This window comes from Triturus cristatus, chromosome 2_1 (assembly GCF_964204655.1).
Source record: "Triturus cristatus chromosome 2_1, aTriCri1.1, whole genome shotgun sequence".
Classification (NCBI taxonomy): domain Eukaryota; kingdom Metazoa; phylum Chordata; class Amphibia; order Caudata; family Salamandridae; genus Triturus; species Triturus cristatus.
In genome coordinates this window covers 899,343,015-899,355,984 of record NC_140581.1, presented here as the reverse complement: position 1 = coordinate 899,355,984, position 12,970 = coordinate 899,343,015, and the positions used below count along the sequence as shown (strand labels likewise).

The following is a 12,970-nucleotide window of genomic DNA, read 5'->3' as shown; positions in this document are numbered from 1 at the left end:
AAGCGCGACTACTCACTCATTAGTGTCAATGTGGTTCAGTCGAAGAGACAGAAGTTGAGGTCCTTCCTGAGTTGCGGTAGCGATTGTGATTGCCTGAGGTGCAGAGGCAATGAGTTCCAGGTCTTCGCAGTGAGGTAGGAGAAAGATCTTCCTCCAGCTGTGGTTTTGTGGATCCATGGGATGGTGGCCAGGGCTAGTTGGGTGGAGGAGAAGTGTCTGTTAGGAGTGTAGAAGAAGATGCGGTGGTTGAGGTATGCAGGTCCGGCGTTGTGGAGGGCTTTGTTAGCGTGCATGAGGAGCTTGAAGGTAATTCTTTTGTTGATAAGAAGCCAGTGAAGGTTTATCAGGTGGCTGCAGCATGGGATGTTCAGGATGAGTTTGGCGGATGCATTCTGGATGTTCTGCAGTTTCTTTTGTAGTTTCTGGGTGGTGCCGGCATAGAGTGTGTGCCCATAGTCAAGTCTGCTGCTGACGAGCGCATGAGTGACCGTTTTCCTGGACTTGGTGGGGATCCACTTGAAGATCTTACAAACCAGGTGGAGCGTGTGGAAGCAGGAGGATGAAATGGCATTGAATTGGGAGTTCATTGACAGCGAGGAGTGCAGGATGATGCCGAGGTTTTGTGCGTGGTCCGTTGGTTTAGGGGGTTCTGAGTACTGCAGGCTAACTGAAGTCGCCTCAGGCAGAGGGGGTGGAGCCTAAGATGAGGACTTCAGTCTTGTCATAGTTGAGCTTGAGGCATATCTCTTTCATCCAGGTGGCGACTGCATTCATTCCATTGAGGAAGTTGCTCTTGGTGGTTGTGGGTTCGTCTGTGAGGGTGAGAATCAGCTGGGTGTCATCGACATAGGAGACGATGTTGAGTCCGTGGCTTCTGATGATGGCTGCAAGCGGGGCCATGTAGATGTTGAAGAGGGTGGGGCTCAGGGAGGATCCCTGAGGCACTCCGTATCTAATCTCTCTGGATCCTGAGCTGAACTGTGGGAGTCTGACTCTCTGTGTTTGGCCAGTGAGGAAGGAACAGATCCATTCTAGGGCTTTGTCACGGATGCCGGCGTCGTGGAGTCTTGTGCAGAGATTGTGGTAGGAGATGGTGTTGAAGGCGATTTAGACGTCCTGCAGGATGAGGGCAGCAGTCTCACCTCGGTTGAGAGGATGCAGATGTCTTCTGTAGCGGCGAGGAGAGAGGTCTCGGTGCTGTGGTTTCTTCTGAAGCACAATTGGGAGAGGTCCAGGATGTGGTTTGTTTCGATGAACTCTGAGAGTTTGGCATTGATGGCTTTTTACATGTGTCACTGGAGTGAGGCCTACAGGTTTACTCATGTAAAGTTCCACTGCTGCATGCTTAACTCATGAGGTCAGTATGTAGTACGGGCATGGCGTGGGTGTTATATACATGTGCTGGGTGTATGTGCATCTAACAATAGTACAATTTGTGGATTATACAGTGCTGGGCAATGCATGTGTTTTACATGCATGAGCTAGGTTTATGTGTTCATATGAATTACCCAGGGCCATCTGGAGGAGCATAAGGAGATAGAGGAATCCCTCTGACAGGTTTGTGGATTGCTGCATTCCTGCAAGCTGGATGGGAAGAAATAGGAGGAAAGGAGATCCAGGCTCTTTGTGCACTTCAAATGGTGCTCTTTATTCAGAGAGAAGTCCCTGGGGAGGGGTCTGGGCATATCTCAGGAAGGAAATAGAGCTGATAAGAGAATCACAAAGATTTGCACTGATGCCCCGCGGTAACCTTTTAATGCACATACCACTGTGGCTGACATCCAAGTTTGAACCTCTAGTCAACCTCATGGTCTGTGTTGTGTGGCTATCAGATTTGGAGTTGTTCCTGCTGTGAATAGGTTGCTTTCTGGAAGAAGGGCAGGGCAGAGGAGAGGGCACTTCAAAAGTTAGAAGACCCCCAACATAAACATCAAAGACTAAGTCCCTAAATCACATTTGCTATATAGGAATGACTATAAGAAGGGGAGCTTGAGATCCACAAAAATGTCAACTGTCAAGCACCCAGTCGGGCTGTGCGAGAAGGAAAAGATCTGAAAGACATCTGCCTGTGACCAGGGCTGGAGGCTAAGGCCTGCCAGTCTCCCAGCTGGGTGAGTGGTCATCACCCAGGGCATTGAAGACCACTTGCCCTGCAGCCAGGAGCACCAGTGCCTGCCTGCTTGTGAAGACCAGTGTGCCCTGTAAGGTAGAGGAGAGCACTGAAGGGAGTGAGATACAGTGGGAGATCCTGGAGATTGGATCTCTAAATTAAGGTGTAAGGAGATAGCTTTTGAAACTATTGCGTCGTAGCTCGTGTACTGTTGAAGTTGCCGACCCCGTATTCTAGGTGGGTCCACGTAAAGATTACTACCATGCTGATCGTGCCAAAGAACATGTGCGGACGGAGGACCCACTTAGCATCCCATATGCTAAGTGGGGCCCCTGGGAAAAAGGCAAGGAGCATGGTCTGGTCGAGACCTTTGTCAAGAGGAAGAGGCCGCCATGGTAACCTGTGCAAGCCCCGACTGATGATCAGCACCAGAAGCATTGCACTTCCCCACCCTCCACCTGTAGGGAGAATCCAAGGTATCTTACCAGCATCAGAGGAGTATTGAGGTTGACCTGGTCACTGTCCCGCAGAACAGTAGGTGAGGAACTCGAGGACACCCTAATGCTGCTCCTCCAGGGCCGCTTGTGAGGAACTTACTGGAGACAGTCGCTGCAGCTACAGCACTCATGAAGGGGGCCTCCCTGGAGACTCTGATCGTGCAGGTCCTGCTGGTGAGGGTAAGGCAGATTTAAGAGCCAGAAGGCCCCGGGAGAATGGGCCTGCCATATAACACTTTGGTGCTGGAATTTTTTTGGGACTTTAATAAGAATCAGTGTGAGACTCCTGAGACTCAGGCTACTTGCAGGGCTTAACCTAAATGTCGCCTATAGTGAATGGGGAATAACAACTACTGCTAGCTAGAGGGGAGTAGGACTCAGGAACCCGCTTGTTAAAACACTAGAGCCCTGACCTCTGGGGACAGTGTGTATTTTTCTGAATGCCATATTTTACTTTATGTTGGTATATAAATACTCCTTTTTTCATAAAAATGAGTATTTGACTGGACAATCATTTTCTTCTGCTACAGAACCAAATTTGAGTTGTGAGCCTATGTTCACCCACATGTGTCTGTCCCCCACCCCCCTCACCAAAGAGGCCTTGGACCGCTCCACCAGCAGTACCACTGAGTGTCAAGTGCTGGAGAGGCACTTGGCCCAGTTACTTAGGATCCATAGTAGGTCGGCCCCAGGACATCAGGAGAAAAAGGCTTCAACCACCAAGGTTGGGCGCAGTAGTTCCTACTTGCCCTGTGTCCCTCTGAAAGGGCTTCTGACAGGAATGGTACAGCATGAGGGGATAATGAATAGGCGAGTTTCACGCGATATCGTGTGCATCATCGATGGGTGGGAAATCTCAAAAGCATACTTCGAAGGAGCTGAGGTTTGAAACGAGTTCCTGTTGCTAAGTGAAGTGAGTTTAGGCGGTTCATAAAACAGCATGAGAGGGATGCACTGTCAAACAATGAATTAAATAATTTACAGCATAAAACATCACAAAGCCAAACTCTGGTTTCATGTCATATTTGAATTAAAAAAAAACACTTGAGTTATTTACATGATCCTTGTAATGTACAACAGCGTCACGGCTGCTATTAATCGCCATGGAATTGTGTTGATACAGCGCCACCTGCTGGAAAATTAAATTAGTGGCCATGTGAACGTTTTTGCTTTTATTACAAAACGAATTCAGCAAAGCAACTGTAACTAGCGTTCCCTGCATTAAATATGTTCACAGCAGCAGCACGCTTAAATTGGTTGTCCAAAGTCCCTTTGAAAAAAAGGGCATCATATGACTGACTGTAGAGAATTGCCGAGATATAAGAAGTAAAAAACGATCTAACCTTCTTTGTGTTAATGAACTGTTGGATTACCTCCTCACAATGATGTATGTGGCTGTTGAAATTTAACTAAATGCCTTGTCGCAGATAAGACTCAAAAATTGACAATAATTTACTAAAAGTAACGCAGTTTCTTTTTATTTTAACTAAACTACACTAAAAACATTCTCATGGGATTTGGCTATTAAGTGAAAACAATTCTCTTTGAGGACACAGAAACCCCTCGACTAATTTACAAATGTCCACTTTCACTTCGCCAATGTTAATATCAATGAGTGGCTGAGCAAAGTGATGCGCCTGGCCTGCACAATGACGTCGTCAGACCAGGCATCCGGCCTTCAGTTCTTTTACTGCCCCCATAAGAACAATATTTCAACTGCTCAGTGATAAAGGCCTGTCAGAAATGCTCCACGGCGGATAATAGCAATTGCCCCGTACTTTGTGACTCTCACAGACGTCTGTCGATTTTTATCACTGAAATGTTCTTCACAATTCTGCAAATGAATCAGAAACGTTTTCACAGATCAAAAACTTCCTATGGGCTTTTAGAAATTGGTGAATTCGTTTTGAACATCACCAAATTATTCCACGTCACACAATTAGTTAAGCATGTAGTCTTTCATAAAGGGAGGTGAACCACGGTAAAGTATTATTACAATACACTCTCACCCAACGATTCAAACCATATATAGTTCTCTATTTTTTACATCCACAGTCAGCCATGTGATGACTAGGTCTTAGAAAAAAATGTGTGTGCAGTTTTTGTGCAGTTTTATGCAGCGCAAACTTGACCCGAAGGTATTGGAGCGCTTTACATCAGCACCAGTTATGTTACACAAAGACACGTTCATTTTTGATAGGCACAGGGAGATTAAGGGGGATATGCAAATGGAAGTGGCGTAGCGCGAGTTAGCCACCTTGGCTTAATGCTGCGCCCCGCCACTTCTGAAACGCAAGGCTGCACCATATTTATAAGAATGTGGTGCAGCCTTGCGTTTTCCCCTACGATGGCGCTAAGTTTGGCAACTTAGCGCCAGCACAGGCACCCTTGTACCAGAGTGCACCATAGTGTAGGAAGGTGTGCCTTCCTGCACATAAACCATCCTAAAATGCCATTCTGTCACTTTCATGTGCGCTGCTTCATGCAGTACACATGAAAGTGACAAAATGGCATTTTTTAAAAGGTTTGTTTATGTACACAAACCATGGCATTTTGATTTTTCCATGTGTGCTGCACAAGGCAGCACACATCAAAAAACCAAAACAAGGAGAAATAATGCATTTCTCCTCGTTTTGCCAACTTAAGGCAAGGATTTACCTGATCTTAATTTTGGCGCTGCCTCCTATGTACGCCACCCTTGTACATAGGGGGCAGCGTCAAAATGAATGAGTGTTGCGGTGGAACGCCCACCGCAACACCCACTGCCCACCCCTTTCACACGTACCATAGCATGAAAAGGGACCTTATGTACAAGGCATTGTTAAGCCACGTTAAGTGGCTTAACGCTGCATTGTACATAAGGAGCAGGCCCTATCGCCACCACAATGTCGGTAAAAGTGGCGTTGTGGTGGCGATAGGGGCTTGTACATATGCCCCTCAGTGTCAATGAAAATAAAGTAGTGATGAAAAAGAACCCAAGTGGAGTTGAGACAACCTCACCTTGGTACTCAGCGTCTGTAACATTCGATAGCGCCTTCTGCGGGCTTCTGAGCAAAACCTTGGGCTCAGTACTTATTCTTTCACAAACTAAGCACTGTGTGTGAGGAGGAGGCTGATAGGGGGTCTATATTGTCACAACAATATTGTTGGCAGAACCAATAAAAAAAGAATAAAACAAAATTAGAACAAAAATGATAGCACTGTTTTGCAGAATGTGTGAGTTTTCATCAGATTTATTTTCAGGTGGAGTAATTTTGCCTTCATCTAGCAGTATTATTTATTATTATTTAGTTATTATTATTTAAAGGTTTTATATAGCGCTAGCTAGACCCAGGGGTATCAGAGCGCTTTACAGAATCAAGTGCAAGGCAATAATCAATGGAACAATGGTTACATACAAAATAACAATAAGGGAAGTAAAAATCTACACAGACTCCGGAGCAAGGCAATCATTTTAGGATCAATGGTTACATACGGTTAAAAATAAAGGAAGTGCAAGTGTTACAGAGGAACATACATTAATATATACAAAGAAACATTTGTAGGAACATGAGGGATGGAGTTACTGAAATGGGGTCCAAACAATTAACAATTTAGGGGACATAGAGCGCTGGCTAGGCTAGAGCCGGCTGTAACAGAGCGCTGTACAGAAAATTACAGAAATGAGGTTAGAACAAAAGTAAATGAGAGGGCATGGAGAGTAAGGCAAGCAGAACAATAAGGTGAACACTAAGAAACGAAAGGCCAGCAGATCAGCAGATGAATGGCCTGATCACAGGAGCCTAATAGAAATCCAGTTCAGTTCGATTCATGGGCTCCAGTATTTAATGAGGAGATGGCGTTTCAAGTCTCTTTTGAAGCCTGCGTAGGAGGGGTTGCAGGGAAGGTACCGCTGGAGGGTGTTCCAGATGCTGGGAGCATTACCTGAAAAAGAGCGAGTCTGGGTAGATTTATTTTTTAGTAACAGGGGTACTAGAAGAAGAGCATTGGAGCTTCTCAACGCTCTGGCACTTCCTGCTCTTGTGAGTTTGTTGTTTAAGTAGCCAGGTGATTGAGAGTGAGGTGCTTTGAGGGTGATGCAGGCGGTCTTGTAGATGCATCTTCCTTTGATGGGGAGCCAGTTAAGGGACTTGAGGGCAGGCATGATGTGTTCATACCGTTTGCAGTCTTTTATAAGCCGGGAAGCCATGTTGAGAACTGATCTGAGGGGGGAGAGGTGAGTTTTAGGGGTCCCGGTGAGCAGAGCCTTCCCGTAGTCAAGTTTAGAGAGGACTAGCCATTGAGCAACCCATTTGAAGTCGTCAGATGGGATGAAATGCACTCCTTTGGCTGAGTTATTGATATGGTCCTTCAGTGACAGATCTTTGTCCAAGGTAAAACCTAGGGATTTAGCCGTGTTGGATAGAGTGAGCGGACAGTTTACGGCTTTGAGGTTAGTGATCCAGCCTTGGATAGGGAGGTGGTTACTTTTGGGGGAGAATAGAATGAATTCCATTTTGTTGGGGTTCAGTTTTAGATGGGTGGAGTAAAACCAGAATTGAATCTTGCTCAATGTGATGTTAAGATGAAGGATGTTGCTGTGTGATTTGATTTTAAAGTAGAGTTGGATGTCATCAGCTTAAAGGTGATAATTGATCACAGCTTGTTTCAAAATGATAGTAAGGGGTTCCATGAAGAGGTTGAAGAGAGAGGGGGAGGGTATTGAACCCTGGGGGACACCAAGAGAGACAGTGGTATGATTTGAGAGGCAGGAGTTGATTTTAATTTGTTGTGTTCGGTGTTGGAGGTAGGAAGTTAACCAATTTAGGACTGTGCCATTAAGGCCAGAACGAGTCGTCAGACAGTCCAGTAAGGAGGAGTGGTTGGCTGCATCGAAAGCCGCTGAGAGGTCACTTGAAAATATGTTTATTTAAAATACTTGGTACCTCATACATTTTACATTGATGAAATGCATTTTACATGGATGAAATGTTTAGAGTTCATGTTCACGACAACTAGTCCTCCTTTAAGAGAATGATTGTGAAATCTGAAAGACCGCTCCAGGTGGCAAATGAAGACTCCTTAATTCACAAATCAAGCTCCAAGTTCAATTTAAAAAAGTTCCACATGGCATAAATAGTTAAAATCCATTAAAAAAAAAAGTTATGCAGCAGGATAAGGACACTTGACCTCCAGCGCCCTTTTGATCAACTCGGTTGATCGGGAGGTAAGCGCTGCATGTGCTTTCAGTGCATTGAAGAATATTGTTTGAAGGTCGCTCTCTTGATTTAGGGTTATTTTAAAGGCAGTACTGATGGAGGTTCTACAAGTGCGACCTTTCGGTACTTGGAGTTTTTTTATTTCTCCCGTATTGCTTGTTGAGGTAGATGGGGTGCTCAAAGACATGCTCGGTGGAGATCACTCAGGCAAGGCACGATCTCAATCAGTGAATGACCCGTAAAGAAAACCAGATTCTCAAGCCAAAATACCTTATTCATGGTATAGTTCGCTAGACAATAAGCAGCTGCCGCCACAATGACAGAAGATACTTCAAAAATGGCTCTGCATCCAGCAGACTCAGTTCAGCTACATACCTGGCAAAATTCTCAGTTTTGACACAAACTCCATGTCTTTGCAAGTACTGAAGGTGGAACTGATTAGTGGTAGGCACAGTTAGGTCAAAAGCCAGAACTTTAAGGATCAAGTGTTCCATTCTCAGCAGATGTTTCTTGTTGTAAGTGTCATCGGTTATGTAAACAAATTCATCCACTTCAGGAGGATAAATCTCTTCATAGTTCGAAGCAAGAAGAATAGCAGCGGTTCCCACAAGTTGCAACTTTCCTCTAAGGACGGATATACAGGACATAGAGCGATCCAAGAAATTGCCAGACAGGTACAGTGTCTCTGCTGGAAGTTTATACTCCTCGACAACTTCAACCAGCCAATCAATCAAGATGGTGCGCATGCCTGCTGTGATATCTGGCTGCTTTCGCATGTAGAAAGTTTTTGGCCCATGCCTCATCTCTGCTACACGAAGGTATTCATGAATATCTTCGAAGTACTCTTCAGAAACCATTAAATTGGTCAGCGATGGCCCGTATAGGGCGTGTTACCGGGGCGGTGACGTGGGGCAGAGGAGGGGCAGGGTGGGGGGTTGCAAAATGCAGCATACGGCCGATGGCAGGTAAGTTACGAAAAAAAAAAATAATAATTCTCGTTGCGTGCGCAGCATCGCCAAATGCGATGCAGCGTGCGCAGCATCGCCAAATGCGATGCAGAGCGCGCAACAAAATTTGTTTTCTTTATTTTTTTCCTAACTTACCTGCAATCGGCCGTATGTCGCATTTTGCAACCCCCCACCCTGCCCCTCCTCTGCCCCACACCCCGGTAACAAGCCCTATACGGGCCATCGCTGAAATTGGTACTCGATTCAGATAGATCTTCGGTTAATTAGTCAGAATCATCTACCACTTGGGACTGGCAAGACGTGTCTACCATCATAGGAGACCCTGTACTGAGATCCAGAACCAGATTAAAGTCCTTTTTCAAAGCATTCAGATCCAGAGGTGGTTTAGTAGGCTCCACATTTTCAACCTGGTAGCGACATTTGTCCTTTGCATCTCTTGGCTCATCCACAAAGATAGAGAACCCCTGTTTGGTGGGCACACATGTAGGAAGGTTCTTCCCAGGGAGAGGGACTGCATTCTCAGCCCCTGGTAAAAAGGCAACTGAAGAAGCACTCTTTCCTTCTTCATTATGGCAATGAACAGCTGGAAGTTGTTGTGGCCATTGGAAGTAGTCCTGAATAACCCACTGGAGGAAGTAGCACGATGCATTGTTGGGGTACAAGATTAGCTGGTGCGGTGCTGCAGTTCCATACGGCTGTTGTGCGGGCAGACAGGCAGTGATGGTCCAGTCAGCTGAGAGGTCCAGTAGGATCAGAAGGCAAGCATCTCCAGTCTCTAAGGAACGATGTATGTCATCAGCAATGTTAAGCATGGCGGTTTCAGTAAGTGTAATCCAGCTATTCTAAAGTTTGGGACCAGCTTCTAGGTCTGTTCTCGAGTAAGGCGTGAATCTGGGTTTTATCAGCAGACTCCTGAGCTCCCAGTGGCAAGGAATGACTGCTTGAGGTACCGATCACTTGCACATATTAAAAGTAGGGATGAAAGGAGGAATTCCTGGAATGCTATACAGGCAATCACTTTCTCTGATAATTGGGAGAAACCATCACCCCTTTCTGGCATCATTTCAGGAGGAAGAATGAATCCACGCCATGGCAGTTGATGAAGGTCACATCCTCTCTCATTAGCATTTCATGATGATTTGGCCTACAGTGCTTTAGTGGCCTGCCCAGATGTTGAGGAATATCAGTGCTAGTGAGTCATCTAAGATGAAGAAAATGTATTTGGCTCTTCTCCGGCAATAATACTGACTGGAAGTCATCAACCAGGTTTCCATGGTCCATCTACTCATGAAGTTACCTGTTTAACTCTCTATTAATGGCGTACGGTAGATTTGGAATCCCGGAGCAGTTGGCGAGGTTTCTTGGGTTTGAAATACTGTCAGACAGGAGAGGGCAATGGCTGCATGTTTCCTCAAAGACATAAATGATTTGGTTATGCAATACCTAGTGCTACAAATCAATATTGGTTGCTTTAATATTTAAATGTATTTATTCATGATTTTGTTTAAAAACTATATTACAAACCAAAACAATAAAGCAATCAATCTTCATTACCTTAAAATTAGAATGCTTTAAAAGTATTAGATAACTGAATAAGACAAGCTACTTAACAAGTCATGCTACCAAAATATAGAATTTGTTACATAACCATCCATTCATATTGCCACCACAATATTGACGACCAAGATATCGTGGGGTATATTCTCAAGAACGTGTGATAACCATCACAAAAGTTACTTAATGCAACCTACACCATCGCAGTCCATCGTGGGAATTTTACGCCGTGTTAACCAGGTATTCACAACACGGTGGTACCATGCGATAGTCACCAGATAACACGTCAACTGACCGCGTTAAAATCAATGCCACGCCACAAAAATACAAAACACCAATGCAATAAATCCTGCGATGAGGCCAATTGCAGTACAAAAAGCACCGAAAACCAGCGACCGGCCTGCAAATCCCACGCGGCTGGTGGGAAAATGCAACAGAAAAGCAGAGTAAACAAATCGTGAGATGACAACCTGTTAGCACTACCCCACAGCTGTGATGCAGAACAAATGACCATAGTCCAAATCAGATAGGCCTTTCCCCACAAACAGCCACAATGCACATAGACATGCATTCAGTATGTAACGTGTGCCAATCCGGAAACAAATATGGTACACGCTGTAAAACCGCATCTCCCCCCACATTGCAGAGGGACAAACAACACCCCCTGCACACCGACGTGCCATGTACATGACCAGACAAGAATAAAAGCACGGACCAATGCAGGGGCCATGACTCTCCCTTACACACATGTTGCCCATGTCATGGGCCTTGAGTCACAGGGTGCATCCCTGCATTATGGCAGCACATAACAGAGCACAAACCAATCCCTGTTGTCACCTGTAGGCCACAATTGACAGCACAACATGTCGCATCCACACTTGTCTGAGTGAAGTGCCTGTACTGATGAGTGACATGCACGCAGGGAATGTGTATCGGAATGCTTTTATTAGCACATGCAGTGCCTGTGGCAGTCAACGTACTCTGCCATTACTGCGAAGGACACACACAATGTGACGTCAACCAGAGAAGAATCTGTCAATGATGTAGTCCCTACAGGCTATGCCTGCTGCAGCTGCAGTGGGGTGTGGTCCACCTGCCTCATCTTCATCATCATCGCTCGGTGCATCTGGCACTCGTATCCATGGGGCTTTGCTGCGTACACATATGTTGTGCAACACACAACATGCAACGATCATCTTGCACACGAGCTCTGGGCTGTACAGGAGCTTGCCACTTGTCACGTCCAGGCACCTGAAACGTGACTTCAACACACCAAATGTGCGTTCCACGATGCCCCTGGTGCGTTTGTGGGCCAAATTGTACTGCCTCTGGGGCTGTGTGTTCGGGGCTCGGAGGGGTGTCATTATCCAAGCGCAGAGTGCATATCCTTGGTCACCTGTGACAGTGCAGAGAGACATGAGTCACGACTACATACTGCAAGATGTGTTGGCAGGCTCACTGGTTCATTGGTGTGTGATATGTGTGACTTTGTGATTCCTGTATGACATGTACTCCGTGTTGCAAATGAGCTGCATCACTGTGTACTACGTGGCCTCACTGCTGCACCTCCCCCCCTGAGCACATTCACTAGTGTGCGCAGCACGATTAATCACATGCTCCCCTACGGCACCCCATTGACATGCCTGTCTGCGCATGTCTACAGGCCAGAGTACAACACAGTCATGATGCTGCGCAGTATGTGGCCTGTGTGTGTAGGCCCATTGCAAGGACAGTGCTGACACAGATTTAGTGCACCTGCCTGGCTGAACTCGACATGCCATTGAGGGTACATCTTTGGCTCATGCTGCTTTAATAGCGACACACACAACAGTTGGAATGTGTGATCCCTGACCCCGAGCGGGCATGCCCTCCCCCATGCAGCCCTTCGGCCGACCACACACATCGGGGACATGCCACATACCAACATTGTCGATGGCGTGATGGGTGACTCAGACACTACAACAGAGACACATGCATCAGCCACATCCTTGTCAAGGCCCACACTGAACCACACCCAGATCCACGTGTGTAGCAGCCACACCCCTACGCAGTACTGTCATACGCCGGGCCAGCCCACTCCGCTCACGCTTACAGGGGGGACGTATCATGCTACATTTCCGGGATCTTCCCCACTGGCTGGGGTGACATGGTTGCGTCCACTGTTCACTACACTCCATACACCAGTGGTGTGTGTCGACATGGATATGTGTGTGGTCTGCATACTGAAGTCAGGCCAGCACATCCACGCCACACTTGGCATTGTGTACATGCTTATTAATGGGTCACTTGCCTCCTTCCCGCATGCCTTGTTCCCACCTCTCCCCACAATCTGCTATTGTGTGGCTGCCATTGATGGCTCATGTACATGGATAGCCCAGGTTACCACAGTAAGTTGTGCTGTCGTGTCTGGTAGGTGGGCATGTTATTTGGCATGTAAAATGTGAGTTTGTAACGTGTGCATTCCCAGAGTTGTGAGTTGCACGATTGTGGAGTTGAAGTGTGTGGTGTGTTCATTTGGTACTTACCAACAAGCAGGGCATTTCCATAGGTGCCATCCTGGAAGCGCCAGTTGATGATGGACTGTCGAAAGATGTATGAATCATGCACACTGCCTGGGTAGTTGATGATGACATTGGTGAAGAG

General features: G+C 46.3%; 1 pseudogene; it reads right to left on the bottom strand.

Annotated features, from left to right (window-relative positions):
- Positions 1-7,880: 7,880 nt before the first annotated feature.
- LOC146866064 (cyclin-A1-like) lies at positions 7,881-9,422 on the bottom strand (annotated as a pseudogene).
- Between the last annotated feature and the right edge of the window lie 3,548 nt (positions 9,423-12,970).